The sequence below is a fragment of the Diabrotica virgifera genome, chromosome 6, assembly GCF_917563875.1.
Source record: "Diabrotica virgifera virgifera chromosome 6, PGI_DIABVI_V3a".
In the NCBI taxonomy this organism is placed as follows: Eukaryota; Metazoa; Arthropoda; class Insecta; order Coleoptera; family Chrysomelidae; genus Diabrotica; species Diabrotica virgifera.
The window spans coordinates 176,392,298-176,414,527 of NC_065448.1; the positions used below are offsets into that span (position 1 = coordinate 176,392,298).

At 34.7% G+C, this 22,230-nt stretch overlaps 1 protein-coding gene across 2 annotated transcripts in view; it reads right to left on the reverse strand.

The window, feature by feature from the left end:
- LOC114328611 (uncharacterized) overlaps positions 1 to 22,230 on the reverse strand; it is a 137,233-nt gene that overhangs the window by 83,073 nt on the left and 31,930 nt on the right. The window contains exon 1 of one of the 2 annotated variants that reach the window (XM_028277500.2): positions 6,025 to 6,427. The exons of the other annotated variant lie outside the window; for it this stretch is intronic. The gene's annotated coding sequence lies outside the window, so the exon portion shown is untranslated. Of the gene's footprint in view, positions 1 to 6,024; positions 6,428 to 22,230 lie in introns of those variants that run through there. 2 annotated transcript variants of the gene reach the window in all.

The following is a 22,230-nucleotide window of genomic DNA, read 5'->3' on the forward strand; positions in this document are numbered from 1 at the left end:
AGTGACCAACCTGCAAACAGCGTTAGAAGACATCGAGGAATGGAGTATAAAATGGAAGATAGCCATCAACTCAGAAAAGACGCAAGCGGTTCTATACAAGAAAGGAAGACAACAGCCAGAAGAACAGCTGACGGTGCAGAACACCCCCATCGAGTGGAAAAATGAAGCTAAATACCTAGGAGTCATCATGGACAAAGGATTAACCTTCCAAAAACACGTAGAAGCCACAGTCCAGAAGGCCAACATCGCGAGAGCAACATTAAGAAGACTCACAGGCAGAAAAAGTAAATTAAGACTAAAAACAAGGTTAAGATTAATAAACTGCATAATATTACCGGTGTTAACATACGCATCTCTCGCATGGGGACAAGTATGTAACACCCACAAAAAGAAGATACAAGCGGTCCATAACAGCAGCTTAAGCGAAGCAGTCAGAGTTCCAAGATACGTAGCAGAAAGATTCCTGTTTAGAGAACTTCAACAGGTGAGAGTCACCGAAATTATGACAGACAAGGCAAGGGTCAAATTCGCGGAACTGGAGCATCACCCAAGTCACATACTGCGAGAGATGCTAAGGTATGACGAGTTCCACCGAAGGAAGCACAGACGTCCTAAACAGCAAATAGTGGATTAAAGTGAATAAAATAAGACAAGTAAATGTGATAGTAGTTAGTTCGTAGCTCGAAAATCCAAGTGCCGAAGAAAAGACGCATCCCAAGCGTAGGTCCAACATCACGACCAGGTAAGCAAACCAATAGAAAATAGAGGAAAAGGCGTAAGCCAAACAAAAAAACACAAAAAAACAAAAAAATCACACAAAAACAAAAAAATCATAAAAATCTTGAGTTCCGGGCCATTGGACCGAGCTCAATTGGGCTTGGTACAATGGCTTGGGGCCCAAGCAAGCAATTTTTAGTTCCGCGGTTAAGTAAGTAAGAGGATAAAGGCATAGAGCGCATCACGCTGAGCCTAATTTTTTTTGCATTCGATTAGGGTACCACATGGAATCTTATTACCCAGGATTCCATTGTGAAGGGCATTTGGCTTCGATAGTTGTGCCCTCATCGCGCATCAGCGTGCTATGGGGGGAAAGGGATGGCCTGGGGCATTGGAGCGAGGTGGGGTGATCCCTGTTTGAACTCGGGTCAAAACACCTCGCCCCAATGAATTGTTACACCCGAATGTACTTTTTCGATAGGGTGGACATCTCCCACAGGTCGGGTTGAATCAAATTGCTTGCTTGCTTGCTTCCACATCGAAGACGACAGAGTCCTGACCAGTATTCCTAAGTGGAAACATCTGGTGGTGCATTCAAAACAAAAGAATTCGTAAGAGTTCTTTCTTATCTTAAGCACTTAAAATAATTACCATGTAAAGTATCCCGTGTCGCTACAGAAATTTGGGTGAAACCAAACAAAATTAATGTGTTGTTGGTTTATATAATATTAGAATTAGAAACGATTTGTTTTATCAATCACAACAAGCCATTTTCGTGTGTGCATTTGACGAAAAAATAAATACATATAACGCCACTTTTCAGTTGAGTTTTGGGGCATTTTCCTTAAAAAATAAATACACGTGATATTATTACTAGACCCCTTCCCCCTTGTGATGTTTCGTGATTTTTTATGGAACCCTCCCCCCTTTTGAGCCTCACGTGATTAATGGACACTGGACAGCCCCTTATCAAATAAATAGAATGTAAAATGTTAGTTTTGCTTTAAAATTTTGGTGCATAATTACAGCTACATTTGAAGTAGCTTAATAAATTCTTTTAATATCATTAGTGTAATTAAATATTTGTTATAATATAAATATTTGACAAAATATTTTCTTTTTGTTATCTATTTCACTTTTATTGAAAACTTCAACACAAAACCATTCCTTTTTGAATGAGGTTAACTTTGTATGTAAATTAATGGAAAAATAGAATACCCTTACGATAAAATTTCAAACTCCAATATAAAATTAGTTGTGAAAACAACAGTTCTCAACAACTTCTCAATGCAAAAATAGGACAAAAAAACAGCAAAACATCCAACAAATTGACAGTGACAACAAGTAAACAAACCAGAAACGTCAAACAAATTGTACTTAAAATCTGAAAATGTCCCAAGAATCATTTTTGTACCTATCTCTTTTCGATGTACTGAGTATAGAGTATTCATAAAAATATCATGTGTCTTTACTTAATAACAGGCGGTAGCTGGTTTGTCTTTAGTTTCATGCGTGGAAGACAATGATGCTAGATAAAAAGTATGTGATTTGTCTCGCCAGGTATTAATGAAGCACGGGTAAAGAACCCTGGACTCAAGTTTATCTTTGGGGTATAAGATTTTATTCGACATCTAATTTGTTATTATATATGTTCTAATAACGGAGGAGTTGTATTTATGGACGGACAGACATACAGGTATGAAACCGGAAGTATAGGTATATTTGTTTTCGTCTTGCTGAGGCGCGTCGAATAATATATCGAGTGAACTATTTCTGCGAGTTTAAAATAGTACTTCCGATTGCAACTCTGAAACTGGAAGTCAGAGGTCAAATTTCTCACATTTAATACCATCTTTGGGTTATAAGCTCTCATTTGGCATCTCATTTGTCATTCTATCTCAGTGGCGTGCGGTGACATTTTCGGAAGAGAAAGCGATTCAATAAGGGTTTAACAAATATTTTCTTACGAGGGTCGAGATCAAAACATATACCTACTTAATAGGTGTATACCTAATGTATTACCTGTTGACTTATATCGACTAAAAACAAGAACTACAAAAAATTAGGTATAGTGTTTAACACAGTCTGAGAGACATGCACACGCCTTGAGAATGAGATTCGGGTGATACAAATTCATTGAGGCAAGGAGGATTTACTCTTATAAGCGGGCGTCACTCCATCCCGCCCCAATGCTTCATACTATCCACTTCCCCTCCGATAGCACTCTGATGCGCTATATGGGCTCTCTATCAGCAAAGTGCTTATTATGTGGGAGTCCTGGATACAAGGACTCACAAACGAAATCCTAACCCGATCAATGCAGGTTAGTGACTCTAGTGACTTAGTATATCGTATATCTAGTGACTTATCATCGATCTGTACTGCTTGCTCAGGGTCGAGTCCCTGCTCCAGGCTTGGTTTCTTTAAACTTAAAAAGAAGAGTTCTATTCAAAATTGTTTTTATATTCCGATTTCGAATCACCTTCCATAACACACAACTTTCAACAATATGACACTTATTTACTAATACTTGAGTCCTATTCTCTTATCAACCAATGTAAATTTTTTGTCGATAACATCGTCGTAAAATTTTGGATTTTTTGAAAATTGTTTAATAAATGCACTCTTTTTCAATGGATAATAGGGCTAACTTGGAAAGTCTGTCTTCACTTGTAAAATTTATTGTAAAACTTTTGATGCGTTTTAATACTGAAAAACTTCGTTCAACTGATACACTTGTAGCTGGGATAGTTAGTACCTACCTACTACTTAATTCACACAACTTGCCCACTTCACACAGAGACTGATTTAAACCAGTAGTATTCAAAAAATTCAACCGATTCCTAAGTATTTCTTTATCACTAATTTCAGGTGTTTTATAAATGACATTTAACTGAGAATGCAAAGCTAGATTATCAAAAAAAATCAAAATTTAATCGTACTGAATTAAATAGGTACATACCTCTGTGGGAGATTTTAATGAATTATAATTAGACATATTAAAATTACATAATTCTACATATTTTATTTCTTTAAAATTTTCAAAGTGATAATTCATTTGTTGTAGAATATTATCAAAAATTTCGATGTATAATCGTCGATAGGTCTCTCTTTCGCTGACAATATCAATCATCATTATTTTTCTTTTAGGTTCGAAGCCCATATTTTCAGCTTTATCCCAAATATTTTTAAACAGCTCATTTTTTTGATCATCATAAGTCATAAAATTGTCTTATTCAAAATGCAATGTCACTTGACTTCGTCTGTAAAATGTCGTAGGTACTATAAAATATCAGTAAAAGGAAAAATCTCAAAATGTCAAATAAAATATTAGTAAAAATATTAAGCAAAAAATTGAAATCGAGCCATTTGTACCTAAATACCTACCCCTTATAGCAGCAGTAACAGACTCCGCATCTCGTTTTCGAATCGGAAGCGGTCGGAAGCGGTCGGACGAGCGCTTCCAGGCGTATCAAAATTCGCGTGAAAGGAACATGACTAGCGAGTGAGGTTATTAAACCCTGACCAATTTTTGAACGGGACAAATGCATGACAAGCAGCGATTTTGAGATGCGCTTCCGTCAGGACCGGACTGAATCGTTGAATTGTGTGCTTATTTGAGACCGTTCGTATGCGATCAAATTTTAATAATGTTTCAATGCCTATTAGTTACATAATAGATTACTTAGATTAGGGAAACATTGTTGATAATTAAATACTAATTAATAATATATGTATTTTCTTATATGGAAGTATAGGGAAGCGGTGGTTCCCCCGCTTCCATGTACCGCCAGATAGAATCTATCTGTCTTAATAACGGGGAAGTAGTGTTTACGGACGAACATACAGACATGGATAATTCAAGTTAATTCATTTTAATGGTGAAAACAATAATTCAACTTAGTGCCAAATGGAGTTTTTATAGGTATAGTCCGTCCGCTATAACTTTTCCCATGCGGTACGATTCATTTTCAATCAAATTAAGTCAAAACAGAAAGTGAAACGTACGCCGATGTGTGTAGTATACAGTGCTAGTCAAAAGTCCGTACCCCCCCTCGTATCTTTTGAACGGTTATACATATAATGGTGAAATTTGGAGGGAGGAAATAAACGGACGTACGCTTCTTAACTAGTCATGACAGGTGACGTAATAGTGACAGATGACTTTACAGCGCCACTGTGACAGATCATTTTAAATGGGACCTTATGGCAAGTGACACCTCATTTGAAAGGTATTGATAATACCTATTCAGTCATACTAATTTTTTTGGGTTTAATTTGATTTTGATTTTGGTGAATAAATGAAATAAATATAACTTTGTAGTTTCGCATTTAATTATTAAAAATTCGAATGTCCGCCCATGGTTATTTTGTCAAAAAAGTTGACATTTTTCAGCTCTCTAGTAGTTTTTACGTCAACGTCAACCTTTTTGACAAGTAACCATAGGCGGAGGTTTGAATTTTTATTAATTAAATGCGAAACTACAATTTTATATTATTTCATTTATTCATACAAATGAGTTTAAACTCAAACAAAATTAGTATAGCTGAATGGGTATTTTCAATACCTATCAAACGAGGTATCGCTTACCATAGGGTACCATTTAAAATTATCTGTCACAGTGGCGCTGTAAAGTCATCTGTCACTTTTACGTCACCTGTCATGACTAGTTAAGAAGCATACGTCAGTTCCAGTATAACCGTTCAAAAGTTACGAGGGGGGGGTACGGACTTTTGACTAGCACTGTATAGTATACAGCTACAGTATACAAAATGTATATATTATACACATCGACGTTCGTTTCAATTTATGTGTTCACTTAATTTGATTGAAAATGAATTGTACCGCATGGGAAAAGTTATAGCGGACGGACTATATATATATATATATATATATATATATATATATATATATATATATGTATTATACATTTTAAATAATGTAAAAGCAGTTGTCGCAGGACACAATGCACGACTAGAAAAACAGTTCAGACTAATTTTTAATTTTGGGTACATAGACTACCCTTTACGAGCCCATGTGGAAAATTTAAATCCTCATTGACAATTTAAAAATAAATTTTCATTATTGTAGTTATTTACAATTCTAAGATATTTGCCCGCGCTAAAATTTTTCACCCACCCTGTATTATTCATTCCATTGTCATAAGGATTCTTACCTGACAGTCGGCAATAAACGCCGAACTGTACATACTTTGAAATTCTTTGTTTCAATTTCTAATACTGTACACTGTACACCATTCTTAAACCTACAAAATCGGTTATCGGTTAACATAAATAATTACTTACCCAGTTGAAGAAATCTCCAAAGTAAAACTATTCACACAATTATTTCGGTCATTGATTGGAACAACATTCTTATTGCATAATAAACAACAAACTAGTCACTAAATAGATAAGTACTTTAACAATCTCTGATCTGATGGTACGATTCGTGAAACTACCGATGTGTAAACTGTGGCTTGCGCTTGTACACTACCTCTACTACTACTCCGGTACTCTGTGCTCCGTGCACGTGTTGTTCAATGTTTACTGTTTACTAACTTTCCATTAGTACCGGACTGCATTAATCCGCCGCATGGTCGTACCACGAATTTTAAACAGTGGAAATAGACCAGGGCATTTAGCACTAAAAACACCGGAATAAGTCGGATTTTAAATACAGCTAGAGCTAGACTTGCAACTTTTTGCATTGTGTTCATACTGATATCAGGAAAAAAGTGTACTATAGAAAAATGGGTGGAAATGAACAATTGAACTTTAAATTTCATAAACATGCCTATATAAGTATACATAACAGTGGCGGATCCAGCATCGTTTAGAGGGTGAGCCGATTGGCTAAATTTCTATAATTTTTTTATTAACTCTTTGAGAGATCTGCAATCTGCCTATTAGGCAATAAGCGTTTTTTCTGACAATGAAGCTTATGACATGTACAGTATTTTTCCAATGAATAATCTCTTTTAAATATATCTAAACCTAAGTTAAACATTGTTGGTATGATTTTACAATAATTTGCCTTAAAAAAAAACTAAACTAAAGTCTGTGTAATATAATAGATAGATCGGATGGCAGTAGACGTTTTAGCCTACTAATTTCATTGGCATCGCGCACGTTTAGTTGGGCCGCTAACCGATTCGGGTGCACTGACACTTTTTCACTATAATTGACACTAAAACGATGTATGGCATTTTTGATGGATTCTAAAGGGATATCATGCTGAATGATTTCGTTACTGACGTAGTAGGGAGCATCAACAACCCAGATAGCAAAATGTGATTCATAGGACATTCATAGAATGTCCTAAAAGAATAATGGAATATTCAGTGAATGTCCCCTAGATATATATATTCTTTATAGAATATTCCTAGGACCAGCATTTTGTTCAGTCCTAGCGATATCCGACGAATATCTCTGGAGAATATTCCACTAATATCCCAGATATTCTATGAATATCATATAAACGTTCCGCATTCAAACATTCAAAGAATATCTTCAAGTGATATTCCACGCATATTTCAGATATTACCGGGATATCCTAAAGACATTCAAACAGGTACATTCGGGGAAGCACTCCAAGGAAATATACCATGAATATTGCAGATATTCCTTGAATGATCCATGAATATCCAGGCTCGCACATTCAAGGGGTAATGCCATCGGGAATATTCTAGATATTCCTTAAATATTCTCTGGGCTTTCCAAGTAACATATTTAAAGAATATTCGCATGCACATTTTGCACTGCAGTAATATTTTATGTAAATTAGGCCGAGTGCACACAGATAAAGCAAAAACATAATTAATAACAAAACTTTTGAGTAATGGTATTAGAAGCGGTTTTTTCTTCTCGATTAATAGGACACACATTGGTAAAGCAAAACGTTGTAGGTTGTATTGCTTCACCAATGTGTACTCGCTCTATTAACCAAGAAAGAAAAACTGCGCTGAACATTTTCTATAATTGCGTTTGCTGTATCAGTATGCACGCGACCTTTGCACAATTTGGGGAAATATATGAATGAGAATATTAAAATATTAACTAATATTATTAACTCTTTATTTCCAAATTAAAATTAATTGCGTGTTCTTCGTTTTTCTTCATCCTCTCTTTGGCTTTTGTCAGCCATTTGCTTATGGCTACTTCGACTTCCTTAGATGTACAATCTATATGTAGTTTCAATATAGATTCTAAAAAAAATATTTATTTTAGTTTTCATATTTGGATTATCTATACAGGGTGCGGCAGATAAACCATTGGTTAGAAAGATCTCGAGAATTAAAAGGCACTGAAAACTAAGAATTGGCATGTAGGGATTTTCAAGGGTGAACTATTTAGTACAAATCAGCATCCTTTTGCTACTTCCGGTTACACCGTAAGTTGGTTATAACTTTGTTTTTTTTTCATGGGACATCTTGAATTTTATGGCATTTTTAGATTGTCCTTTAGGAGCTGATTTCACTGATCTATCACATTTAAGTCCAAAGGTGAATAGTTCCGAAGATATAGGGTGTTAAAAATCGATATTTTTAAATTTTAGGAATTTTTTGTTTTAAAAGTATTGATTATTGGTCAGAACGGATTACATTTTCCTATCCTAACTTTTTATTTACTATACATTGACATTTAATTGAAACAAATACAGGGTAGTCGAGAATTCCGAATTTTTGACCATCCTGTATTTGTTTTAATTAAATGGCAATGGATAGTAAATAAAAAGTTAAGATAGGAACATGTAAGCTATTTTGAACAATAATCAAAATACTGATAAAACAAAAAATTCCTAGAATTTAAAATTATTGATTTTTATCACCCTATGATCAAAATCGGAAATACTGTAGCTGTTTTGTAGTACATGACAGACTATTTTTGACTACCTAAGTATTCCATGAACTTTTATTTGGCAATTTTATATGTAGTAGGGCCATAATACTACATAAAATTGATAAAAGTTTATACATTATTTCCTATTTTAACTTGATACAGTTTACCCAAATAAGCCGGTCATAGTGTATTGGAACTTTCTTATGCAGGGTGCATAAGAAACATAATATCAATGCAGGGTACATATCAATTTTGAGTTTTCAGTGATCTTTAATTCTCGAGATCTTTTTAACCGGCAGTTTACCTGCCGCACCCTGCATAAGAAAGTTCCAATACACTATGACCGGCTTATTTGGGTAAACTGTATCAAGTTAAAATCGGAAATAATGTATAAACTTTTATCAATTTTATGTAGTATTATGGCCCTACTACATATAAAATTGCCAAATAAAAGTTCATGGAATAGGTAGTCAAAAATAGCCTGTCATGTACTACAAAACAGCTACAGTATTTCCGATTTTGACTTGATACATCAATTTTAACTCACCAACATTTCTATCTATCTATCTCACGCTTTCAATTGTAGTAGGTTGAAGAACTTTCATTAGAATATTTAATTATTTTGACTAAATCTTTATATACAGGGAAACATATTTCAAGTTCTATGTAGAAACAATCAATGACAAGTATTATTTTAAGAAAATTGATGCCTTCTGGTAACTCTAAATTTAGCCTGCTCCTTTAATATTCGCTGTGAGTTCTATTTAAAATAAATACTGAGGAATTATTATTTAATTCATTTACTGGGAATCGGTCAGGAATATAAAAAAAATCTGTTGTTTCTGTACGTTTCGGTTTATTTTAATTTAAACCATTTTCAACAGTTTGTCACCTCATAGAGGTTAGTCGTTAGTGGTTTCGTGTGTCAAATATATTTATATTTATTTATTTATATTTGACACACGAAACCACTAACGACTATATAACCTCTATGAGGGACAAACTGTTGAAAAGGGTTTAAATTAAAATAAACCGAAACGTACAGAAACAACAGATTTTTTTTATATTCCTGACCGATTCCCAGTAAATGAATTAAATAAAATTTGACGGTCATAAAACAAACTTATAATACTGAGGAATATTATTTTTGATAAACTTGTTTAATAATCTGATTTATTTCTACACAAAACTGTCAAATTTTAACAAAATATATACTCACTTATTACGGCAGTGCAAATTAGAGTCTTATTAAAGGGATTTTTCCCCTTATGACCTTGAAAACTGTAGATAACTGCTAATTGATCATTGAAGATTTTTTTCAAGCATCTCCTGACACTTTCCTTGTAATCAAAACCTCCCACCTGACGCATGTAAATAACCTACAGACAGTCACTTATTAGATTTCTAACTGTAGTCTAACAATTTTTATTTGAGTGTGATTCATTGTTGAGAATGCGCTTGAATCTCCTTTTGATATAGATACAGATGAATCGTACTCAAATAAAAATTGTCAGAATATAAACATTGAATATTTTCAATACAAAGTCTCAGAAAAATTTTAAAAATATAAGAATATCACTCACAAAGTTGTCTAGATTTGTAGCATTTTCTAGTAGCTTTTCAACGTCTCCTAGTTCTTCTAAGGTGGATAGAGTTAATTTCTTATGAACTTCATCATCAGTTATATCTGTACTTTTTTGTTGCCCTCTGATTATATTGGACAATTCATCCACTTTTCTGTCAATTTCACTAAGTTTTTGTTCTTGTAATTCTAACGTTCTTTTTATTCTTATTAAATATGAAATTGCAGTTTCTTGAGCATTGGCATCTAAAACAAAAATCAAAATTATTGACCAAATAGCAACTACATAGTAGGGTGGGTCGAAAAAAATCAATATTTTTTTTTCGGATCGTAATACCGCGGAAAAGTTGCTAAATGGTATGACTAAATAGGGGAAAAAATATTAAAATTATCGGATGTTATCTTCCGTTCGCGCATGAGCTCTAAAGTTTGATTAAATTTTGAAAAAATTAAAGTTTTTTGGAAATTTTTAATAATTTTTTTTATTACGATATTTAATATGTAATAGGGAAAAATGTCATCTACGACACACTAATGAATTAATATAAAAATACTGGTAATGAGTTTTAACATCTTCCGTTCGCGCATGGGCTGTAAAAATAGCAAAAAAGTGTTGAAAACCTCAAAAATGTGGACTTAGGAAAAATAAATATATACAAGCTTCAACATATTATTGATGTATTATCCAATAAATACAAAGTACATATTTCACTTACGAATAGATTACATGTCTGGTAGTTTGAACTGTCTTTTGTTATCAAAGGCTGGCATCGTGGACCTTGACTTAAGTGTCGTTCTTATGTACCCGTCTCGAGCTGCAGATCCGCAAACCTTAGCAGAAGCCTCGCTCACCAACTTGACGCTTCTCTCCACTGCTTGAGTATGGACTGGCATCTTCTGTGATAGGATTTCCCACTTCGGTACTTCTTCTGTTTTGATGTAGGTTTTCAGTTCATCATCAGTGACATCTTTCAATAGAGGCGGCGAAGAAAATTCACAGTTTGTCCAATAATTTAATTCCGTGTAGTCTGTTGCGGAAAAGTTTAGCTTAGGTGCCACGTACGTTCGAATTGTTTTCCTCTTTTGGTCTCTTTCTCTTGCCTTAATGATGCGGCGGAGGCCCAGTTCTCTTATATGTTTTCTGGGATCTTGAGTCATAGTAATCATAACATGTTCTGGATGTGCAAAGAACCCATTTCTCTCTATAACTGGGTCAATTACAGCTTTGAGTTCATCTTTAAGATATCTTGAGGTTTCAATACATTGGTGCACGAGCTTAGGGCCATCAGTAAAAAGTTTGGTCTTCTTAATACAAAACCACATCGGCATATATGACTTCAGAATGAATATTACTATTTCCTGGAACTCAGCAGTTGGATTTTCTTGACTAATGTAGAGTCTTAAAGCACGGTTCGCTGTTGTTAGCCACCTTGAGTGAGACAAAGGTCCTGGATCCCTGATTGATAAATCTTTTGGGCATTCACCTGATTTAATCGCTTCTGATATTTCCAGCAAATACTTCTGATCCTTACTAAGAGTTTTTTTGTCTATCTCAGGGATTTGGCAATCAATACTTTCAAACTGCACTACTGGAAGTGTTTCACATTTGATCAATTTCCCACCAATCGGTCCTTTCAAAGAATTTGGCCCGGTCGACTTACCATCTAAATACTGAAATAAATGGCGGAAGGGTAGTTCATTAAAATGAAGAAGACAAACTGCCCATTGCAGAGGCTTACCTAAGTGTGTTTCAATACGGCGTATTATACCGTTTTTCAATCCGGTGTTAACATTGGTGCCATCACAGCCAATAACGACTAATTCGTCCAAAGAAATGTCATTGCTTGTCAAATAGGATATAATAGAGGTCGCAATATCCTCTGAACTTCCTGAATTCGGGGTCACGTGACCCAGAAATATATTACCAGGTTCTTGTATAAGCACGTAATGTTCCTCCTTTACCACTCTTTTAAATCGTTTTGAATGTGCCTCTTGTACCACAATAGTGTCGTCTTTACGGCCATCAAAATATAGCCCAATTAGCTTATTTTCTGTTATAGAACTGGACAAATCAGCCCTAACATTGTGTTTTTCTCTTCTTATTTTACACTTGTCAACTACTTGTGAATTGTCGCTATTAGTTACCACGCCAACGTCCTGCAAAACACTTGAGGCTATTGCTGCTGTAGCACGATCGGAAACACCGTAACGATCACTAGTTAATGCAGTAGATTTAAGGTTAATCCTCATTTGCCAACCGGATTTCTTTTTTGGAGATTCAGGTATGAATTCTTGGTCACTGTCACTGCAATCGTCACTGGAGGTCAAGGATTCATCACGTTGTTCAGTTTCGGAAACTTGGACATCTACTTTTGGTTTTGGACAGCTGGAACGAGATTTCCTCTGTAAAGATTTGGCACGTTTCTTTGTTTCATTTAAGTCCACACCTCCAATTTTGCCAATGCCGTGAGTGCGTAGTGAATAGATAAATTTCAGCTCAAGTAAAGGTATTTTTTTAAGCTTTTCACAAGTACAAGTTATTGAGCAGATACACTGGCATTGATCCGGTGTTTTATGACAGGTACTGGTACATTCAAGGGCAATGGGGCATTTGCATGCCGCAATGTCAAAAAGCAAACAGCATTTTTTCTTAAAATCATCAAGGTTTCTCTTAAAGACTTCCTTGTTTTTGTCTCGAGTATGAGATTTTCTTAAACTATAATACTTGTCATGCAGTGCAGTCAACAGTTGTACTACTCTCTTATCACTTACGGTGGGAATTGATGCTCTATTGTACAAACACACTATTTTGCCAGCTACTGTATTGGCTACTTGTCCAAAACTAACTCTTTTGTTGTTTACTTTAACTGCTAAATTATACCTCTCATTCGATATACATCGAAGAACGTCCTCTCCTATAGGGAGCTTGTTAGGCGGCAAGTCTCTTGGTGTACCGAAAAACGGACACTGGAATTCTTGTCTAGTGATCACTGTCTTTGATAATGCCATCATTCATTGCACAATTGTTCAAAAAACTACACCAAAATATGAAATTTGGAACACACACTACGCAACACATCCACCGCACTCAAGAGACAACAGCAGACTGGCACACAAAATTGCGCGGCGGACCAGTGTAATGGCTGCCTGCAGCGGAGAGGGGGTATCAAGTGACGCGGCGTGGGTCGTTGACCCGCTAGTGGCGCTGACAGTAAGTTTTGTATCGCTGTGCGCGATCGAAAAACCAAGCCTAATTACGTCTGAATTTTTTTCTTTAACTATCAGAACATGTATAATCAGATATTAGGTATTACATTATTGATATCTGTAACTATACATGAAAAGAAAATAGGACAAAAATCCGATTTTCTTGTATTTTGGCTATATTTGGATGTCCATGCGCGAACGGAAGATGTTGAAGTGCAATACCGGTATTTTTATATTACTTTATTAGTGTGTCGTAGATGAAATTTTTCACTATTACATATTAAATATCGTAAAAAAAAATTATTACAAATTTTCAAAAAAAAATTATTTTTTTCAAAACTTTAGAGCTTATGCGCGAACGGAAGATAACATCCGATAATTTTAATATTTTTTCCCCTTTTTAGTCATACCATTTAGCAACTTTTCCGCGGTATTACGATCCGAAAAAAAAATATCGATTTTTTTCGACCCACCCTACTACATAGGTGCTTTCACTGTAGTATTGAGCCGTACTTTTTGTTAACAATTCATATTGTTTTCACGCAAACCATCAATTTTTTTAATTGTTAAAAAATCAGTTTAACATCTGTAAAGTTGATTTACAGCCAATACATAAACTGAAATTAGTACTTAAGCACAATGTGAATGGTCTTTAATTTTAGAAATTCAATAACAATTAGAAAATAACTTACTTGTTGGTGTGGGTTTGGAAGTTTCTTGCACGGTTTTTACTTCCTGTTTGTTTTCTAATCCAATATTTGGATGAGTTCCTAAAAGATCATAGTTATAAATAAAGCTTATGTAAAAATACACATTAAAGAATGTGCCACAGCACTTGAATTTGTACTCCAATCTGTTAGATAAAAATTACGGTTTCGTTTTAACATAGTATGCTTTCGTGGCATTTTATAAAGTAACTTAAAATTGTACTTACATTAATATCCACAAAATTTTGGCCGATGCTGCTACTTGCTTTACTTGCCGAGAATGGAGAATGCCGATGCCACAAGCCGATGCCGCCAAAATGATCATGGAACAATGGTGTTACATCAAAGAATACACCATGGAGTGATTATAGATACTTGATTTGTTCTCTTGTTTATGTTTTGACGTGATTAAAACAAAGCTACAACTATTAAACTTGCTTCTTTTTCATAAACATCATTATACACTTGTGCTATTCCATTGAACAAAAACAAAAGTTTGACAGCAGACAGCACGACCGTCAATTCTTCTTCGGTTTTTCACTATGTACACATGGCCCTTTACTATTTAGCTTTTTAGAAATGTCTTAAAAGAATATTCTGGGGATCTGCTCCCAAAGAATATTCCTCGAGAGATATTCTTAAGGATGTGCTACTGAAGAATATTCATCGAGAAATATTCTTAGAATTTACCCATAGTATTGTTCTATGGATATTCTGTTGGGAATATTCACAGAATATTCGTCCAAGATATATATATTCGGCCGATATTCCTGGAATATTCGGAATATTTATATTCTTTTCAGGACATTGAGAGAATGTCCCAGGAATATTGCATGCTATCTGGGAATTAATAGTTCGTAGTACTTTATTTTGGAACCTCTGCAAGATGGATATGTTGAAGTTGCTAGCAGTTCCCCACCGCTGGATGCCGTAGGTCCTCACAGGTTTTAAGATTGTTTTGTATAATAATATTTTATTGTCTATGGAGAGTTTTGATCTGCGACCGATGAGCCAATACATGTTTCTTAATTTGAAGCCAAGTTGCTTGCGCTTAGTGAATATGAGTTTTGTCCAAGTCAGTCGTCGATCCAGGTGCATTCCGAGGTATTTGGCGCTATCAGATTGTGGAAGTTGACAATCAATAAATTGAACAGGTGGGCACGTTTCTCAGCGGAGGGTAAACGTCACATGTGTTGATTTTAATCCATTTGCTTTATTACATCATCTTTTAGCCAGTATTGGACATTGCTTAGACTAGTTTGCAGGTTCCTAGAGGCTGATGTTGGGTAAGTGTGGGACGCCAAAATGGCTGTATCATCGGCAAATGTCGCAACAGTGGTAAGTCGTGTTGATGGCACGTCTGCAGTATACAATAAGTACAGAATCGGTCCAAGTACGCTACCTTGTGGAACTCCTGAATTTATTGGATGCAGCTCTGTATATTCACTTCCATATTTTATTTGGAAGTGCCTATCTGTCAGGTATGATTTTAGAAGTTGAAAGTAGGGATGGGGCAGTAGCCTTTTTAGTTTAACTTGCAATCCTTCATGCCACACCTTGTCGAAAGCCTGAGATATATCGAGGAAAGCTACTGAACAATATCTTTTATTATTCAGGTCCTTATTGATTTGATTTACCACTCTATGAACTTGTTCTATTGTCCCGTGTTTATTGCGGAATCCGAATTGGTGATCTGGAATTATCTTCTTTTCGTCTATTATAGTTTTTAGCCTTTTAACATATAGCTTCTCAAAAACCTTGGAAAGAATTGGCAGTAGACTTATCGGTCTGTAGGAAGACAACTCTTCTGTTTTCTTCCTGGGCTTGCTTATCATAACGATCTGGGCAACTTTCCAGATGCTAAGGAAATAATTTAGTCGTAGTATAGAATTAAAAATGTAAGTAATAAGTCTATAGCACTTTTCGGATAGTTCTTGAAGAATTTTTCCAGATACCAAATCGAAACCAGGAGCGTTTTTATGTTAATTTCTTCCATAATTGTTTGTTTGACTTCTCTAATAGTGAACTTGTTATGAGGCAGGTCCATTTGGAAGGGTACATTTACATAGTCGGTAATTCCGTGTTCTTTTTCAGCAGATAATTCTGAAGGAAAGGGCATGAAGACTTTTTTCAGATATTTGCCAAAAGCTTCAGATTTTTCTTTATCATTTCTGGCCCAGGTGTTATCATTTCTGATTGGTGGATTAGGCAAGTAAGACCTTTTTAATTTTTTCGTTGCTTTCCACAGCTCTATAAAAATAAATAAATGAATGTTTTTATAATCTTTATATATAATTTAAAAAAAATTAAATCACTTGGTTTGAGAGGCGGGGCCAATCGGCCCTCCCTGGATCCGCCACTGATACATAAGGGCCAGATTTGGTTACTACTGGGTTTTGGGGTCGCTGAACGCGACTACGCTATCATAACTGACCTCATGAGCACATGGTGCCCAGAGTCACTGCCAAGGCACGTCATCTGGAGATTCGAGGGTTATTGGCACTAAATCGATTTGATACAAACAGATTATTTGGACGTTTTTGAAGTCGCTGACCACGATAACACTCTATCAGAACTGACCCCAGAGCACCTGGTGCCTAGGGTCACTGCTAAGGCTAGTCATCTTCTAAAGTTTCGAGGGTTTTCGGCATTAAATTGATGTAAATAGATTACTCGGGCGGTGCAAGAAACGAATACGCCATCAAAACCGACATACGGGACATCTGGTGTCTGAAACCACGTCATCTTTTGGAGTTTCGAGGGATTTCGGCACTAAATTGATGCAAACAGATTACAAGAGGGGTATTGGTGTTACTGAACACGAGTACCGCATCAAATCTGACACCCGGAGCACCTGGTGCCCACGGTCACTGCTGAAACACGTCATCTTCTGGAGATTTGATGATTTTCGGCTTTGAATGCATGCAAATAGATTCCGATGTGGTTTTTGGGGTTCATCAGAAACCAAAACTCCATCAGAGCCGACCCCGGGACCACCTGGTGCCCAAGGTCACTGCTAAGGCATGTTATCTTCTGAAGTTGGGGGGTTTTGGGCACCAAGTGCACGGGATCGGTTCTGATGGCGTATTCTTGTTCAGGGACCCCAAAAACCCACGAGTAATCTGTTTGCTTTAAGTTAGTGCCGAAAAACCTGGGCACTAGGTGATCTGGTGGTCGGTTCTGATGGCGTATTAGTCTTCAGCGACCCCAAAAATCCCCGAGTAACACAATCTGACACTTATGTTGACGCGTTTATGCACTTTTGGATGCATTTTATGCACTTTAAAATGCAACTATGCATTTTCACCATTTTTCTATAGAGTCTTATCCTGAACATAATGCAAAAAGTTGCAAGTCACTAGTTTCTGTATAGTATTTACAAATCGATTTATTTTATGCTAAATGTCCTGGCCTATAAGGTAAGTAGTGGTAAGGCAGATGAAGGTATGCCCGGCAACAACAGTAAACGTAGCGTTGTTGCCAATTATAGAAACGTCGCTTGTTTCAGAATTTAAATTATACAGGGTGTTTGGTAACGAATGGGCCAAAGCTTAACCTTAGGTTAAGCTGTGGTTAAAATAGGTCGATTTAAGCTAACTTACTTTAGTACGAAAGCTGATAATAACCAGGATACAGGGTGTCAAAGTTAAACTTTTATTTTATTTGGTAAAATTGGAAAGGACATCGCACACATCTTATGGAAAATATAATGTCACTCAAATTCAATAAAATTTATACGAATAGATTCGTTTTAAATTAACGGTCAAATCTTATCATTGCGCCAACTCTATATTTTCAATAATAAGAGCAGAAATTGATATAAATAAATCTGAAATCAAATGGGTACGTACATAAGTTAGAGAGAGAAAAAATATTTTAAAATACCCAAATTGTCGGTAATCCATAAATCAGCGGATTAGTTTCACTAATCCGCTTAGGCCCAGCGGGGTTTAAGCTATTTTGAATAGCACCCAGAGCAATAGTGATTGTAACTGACACTTTTACTGACTCCAAAAATGTGATTTCGATAAACTTTAATTGCAATTTGCGCCGTAATTAATCATAATTAAGAGTTGGCGCAATGATAACATTTGACCGTTAATTTAAAACGAATCTATTCGTATAAATTTTATTGAATTTGAGTGACATTATATTTTCCATAAGATGTGTGCGATGTCCTTTGGTAAGCGGAGGTTTTTTGGGACGAGAAATCTAAATTTGCCATCAAAAATAATGTATTACCCAGATCCAGATGACGCCACATACGTCTTTCAGCGCTCATTTAATACGTATAATTTTTTATATCCCATTCTACATAGGTACTTTTTGAAACAAAACTTTTATTCTCTCAATATTTTTACTTAAAAAATCGGCAGTTTGTAAGTAAAATTTCAACACCCCATATTTAGGAAACGAAGTACATATTTGCGGATATACGTTGATAAAGAAAACTGTCATTATTTTTTCAAGCAGAATTACCTCTTAAAGTTTACAATATTTATTTAAAAACACCCTGTATTGATGGAAAACAAGGCTAGTTGTTAAAGTACCTAACTTTTTTTATTATCCAATATAAGCGAATGAATCAACAAACAGAATGTTAAGAAAACATGAGGCTATAGTTGGGTTTTAATTTCAGTATTTTCATATTTTGTAAATGCTAGAATATTCCACAAAGTCCAGAGAAATAAGGATTTTCTCGGGACACTCAAAGATCCAGGTAGCGGATTACTTTTTTAGTTATTGTAGACCTATAGGAAGAAAACCTACCTGTTTCCTGCCTAGAGTTCGCGTCGGTTTTTTAATTTTTTTTTTTAAGTCCTTGAGAGATCTGCAATCTGCCCATTAGGCAATAAGCGTTTTTTCTGACAATGAAGCTGATTACATGTAGAGTATTATTCCAATGAATAATCTCTTTTAAATATATCTAAACCTAAGTTAAACATTGTTGGTATGAATTTACAATAATTTGCCTTAAAAAAAAAACTAAACTAAAGTCTGTGTGATATAGATAGATCGGATGGCATTAGACGTTTCAGCCTACGGATTTCATTGGCATCGCGCACGTTTAGTTGGGCCACTAACCGATTCGGGTGCACTGACACTTTTTCACTATAGTTGACACTAAAGCGATGTATGGCATCTTTGATGGATTCTAAAGGGATATCATGCTGAATGATTTCGTTACTGACGTAGTAGGGAGCATCAACAATATTTCGTAGTACTTTATTTTGGAACCTCTGCAAGATGGATATGTTGGAGTTGCTAGCAGTTCCCCACAGCTGGATGCCGTAGGTCCACACAGGTTTTAAGATTGTCTTATATAATAATATTTTATTGTCTATGGAGAGTTTTGATCTGCGACCGATGAGCCAATACATGTTTCTTAATTTGAGGCCAAGTTGCTTGCGTTTAGTGAATATGCGTTTTGTCCAAGTCAGTCGTCGATCCAGGTGCATTCCGAGGTATTTGGCGCTATCAGATTGTGGAAGTTGACAATCAATAAATTGAACAGGTGGGCACGTTTCTCTGCGAAGGGTAAACGTCACATGTGTTGATTTCAATCCATTTGCTTTAATACGCCATCTTTTTAGCCAGTTTTGGATCTTGTTTAGGCTAGTTTGCAGGTTCCTAGAGGCTGATGTTGAGTCAGTGTGGGACGCCAAAATGGCTGTATCATCGGCAAATGTCGCAACAGTGGTAAGTCGTGTTGATGGCACGTCTGCAGTATACAATAGGTACAGAATCGGTCCAAGTACGCTACCTTGTGGAACTCCTGAATTTATTGGATGCAGCTCTGTATATTCACTTCCATGTTTTATTTGGAAGTGCCTATCTGTCAGGTACTTTTAATTATTAACACTTTAGTGCAAAAAATCGTGATCTTTTCGATTTTATGCACCCCATTCAAAAGCTAAATAATTGATATAAAATTACAAAACTTAAGTTTTTAGAACATTGAAAGACCTTCAAAATGCCGATTTTTGAAAGTTAAAAAGTTAATTTGTTGAAAGTTAAAACTACGAAATAAGTGAAAATCGTTATTTGTTAATAACTCTTACTAAAACCACTTTAGAACTTTAGAGTTCCATCCAAAGGGGTACTGGGGTATTGAGGTACTTAACAAATCCTCAAAATTTGAGACCGATCCATTAATTAGTTTAAGAGTTATTCTATTTGTTTATCCCAGAGACCATTATTTTGAAATAATATACGACAGAAAATAATAAAGATAGGGCAATTCTGAGTATGCCAAATGAAAGTAGAAGAGTGATAATATCAAAATGTATTAAAAAAAGGTAAAAAAATAATTAATGTAGTCAAAAATCCTAATGTATTTGTAATTAACACGAATAGTCACCAATTGAACTACATTTTTAAAAATTCGTGGAAAATACCAGCTTTTCTAATATGTAAAATTACTTTTTTTACAGACTATTTCACTAGACTGTTTTTAACTGATAAAACGTCATAGCAACGCATCGTTTCCTACTGACAAAACTTCTTATAGTCCAGGGCGCATCTGTTTTGAGATGGACGTTGAGAGGTGACTCAAATTTTTTTGCAGAAATTGCTTGAAAATAAATCAAATAATAATATTTGAGTTATCCTCCCTCTCAAAAAGGTCCGGAACATTGTTTAAATAATCAAAATGTCAAAAAATTGAAGGAAAAATTCGATTTTTTTCTTAGTTTTTTGATTATAACTTTAAAAGTATTCTTTTCCGAGAAAAGTTGTACTAACATAAAAGTTGCGTAATTAAATTTTCTACAATATAGAATTGGTTAATAATTTAAAAAATAGTCACCCTAGTTGCAAAATAGCAATATTTGCGAAAAAACCATACAAAAACAAGTATTCGCATTTTACGTTTTTCAACCATTTATGCTACACTTAGGACCTTCATATTTCACTCCGAAAAACTTTATGATACAGTAAAACAACACTGTAAATTTCATTAAGATCGGTTTAATAGATTTGGCAAAATAAATTTTGCAATCCAGCTTTCGCAAAAAAAATTCATTTTTTAAAAATGTTGCAGGACTGAAAATAAAGCAGATATAAAGTTGAATTTTTTTTTGCTTATAGAAGTGTACTGTACCTTTCATTTGAAATTTGCAAAATTAAAATCGAATAATTACCACGGCGTCAGGAAATTTTTTAAATAAGCATTAATTTTTGGTGCTGCGTGCAGGACAGCGGTGTTCGATTCACACAAGTTGATTTCCATCAAAATTTCTTCTAATATTTATTTAATATATTATTTTCTTACTCTATATTTTGTTGCATTTTAATATTTTAGTTCCACAAAAATCAAACTAATTTTATTATTGTTTGTGAAATATTGTTTAAACAATTGCATATGTTTAAAAATAATAAACTTTTATTCTCTAAGTTAAAATATATGAACAAAGAAAGTTTTTGCTAAAAAAGTGTTATTTCAAAGGATAGAGTATGTGTTTTTATTTTGCAATAAACAAATTTATTTATTTATATCGAAATGTAATAAAAATTAAAATGTATTAATCATTATCAAAGGTCATTGAAATGCCCAATCAGAGCAAACTATCCGTTGTCCTGCGCGTAGCACCAATAATTCATGTTTATTTAAAAAAATTCCTGACGCCGTGGCAGTTAATCGATTTTAATTTTGCAAATTGAAAATAAAAGGTACAGTACACTTCTATACGCAAAAAAAATTTCAACTTGCTATCTGCTTTATTTTCAGTCCTGTAACAATTTAAAAAAACGAATCTTTTTTGCGAAAGCTGGATTTCAAAATTTATTTTGCAAGATCTATTGAACCGATCTTAATGAAATTTACAGTATTGTTTTACTGTATCATAAAGTTTTTCAGGATGAAACATGAATGTCCTAGGTGTAGCATAAATGGTTGAGAAACGTAAAATACAAATACTTGTTTTTGTATGTTTTTTTCACAATTATTGCTATTTTGCAACAAGGGTGACTATTCTTTAAATTTTTAGCCAATTTTATATTGTAGAAAATTTAATTACACAACTTTTATGTTAGTACAACTTTTCTCGGAAATTAATACTTTTAAAGTTATAATCAAAAAACCAAGAAAAAAATCGAATTTTTCCTTAATTTTTTGACATTTTGATTATTTAAACAATGTTCCGGACCTTTTTGAGAGGGAGGATAACTCAAATA